General features: G+C 28.1%; 1 protein-coding gene across 1 annotated transcript in view; it reads left to right on the forward strand.

The window, feature by feature from the left end:
* Nucleotides 1-410, forward strand: part of LOC119582027 (probable ATP-dependent RNA helicase DDX46) — a gene marked incomplete at its 5' end in the record, with an annotated part of 8,698 nt that extends 8,288 nt beyond the window's left edge. The window contains 1 exon segment of the mRNA XM_037930237.1: nucleotides 1-410.
* Nucleotides 411-871: the final 461 nt, after the last annotated feature.

Here is an 871-nt window from a genome sequence, read left to right on the forward strand (position 1 = left end):
GACTTCCAAGAAAATTTTAACTGCAACATTCCTGTCAGGGATCTGAACTTGTAAACTGTTGAATTTTGTAGGAAGGAATATACTGCAGTTCTTTGAGACAGTGTGAAGTGTGGCAGAAAACTTTTGATAGTCTTTTTTGATAAATTTCAAAAATTATCCACAACACAAATAAATCAACTAAAGCCTTATCACTTAAATTTAGATATCAGGATTGCAAGCAGTCACACGTGGTTTTTACCTCAAATCTGATATTCAGTCTTAATTTTTTGTTATTAGGATAATCTAAATAAGGTTATTTGTATGCCTAAGTAAGATTTCTTATGTACAATCAATGCCTGAAGTACCCAAAATGTATTTTAGGTCAACACTGTGAGACTAAATTATTTCACCAATAAATGACAGAATTAAAATTATTTTATGTCATTCCACTTTTGAAATTTGGAAAGTATAACAGAATTTTGTGCAAGTTTTTGAAAAGATTTTAAATATATTGTTTAATATATTTTCCTGTTTGTCAATGTTCAGTTGATGTTAATACAAACTAAGATTGTATTACTGTATTGTTCAAAGTATTTATTTTACATGCATTATTTTATATGTTTTATGTGTAGGAAATTTAATCTAGTAAATGACAAGAGTTTGATTTAGGTTGGAAATGTGAAGGATATATTATTATAATACTTTTAAAGATATGGTAAAACATGAATGTTAGAGCTTGAGAACTAGATTTAAAAGTAGGATGCATATGGATGTCATTGATAAGCTGAAGTACTAACAGTGTAATTAGCAGGGATTTTATTTACATAAATTTAATGACATTTATGGGTAGATCTGGATGACATAACTATCACACTATGATAAAACCATGGCT

Source organism: Penaeus monodon, chromosome 15 (genome assembly GCF_015228065.2).
Source record: "Penaeus monodon isolate SGIC_2016 chromosome 15, NSTDA_Pmon_1, whole genome shotgun sequence".
NCBI classification, from domain to species: domain Eukaryota; kingdom Metazoa; phylum Arthropoda; class Malacostraca; order Decapoda; family Penaeidae; genus Penaeus; species Penaeus monodon.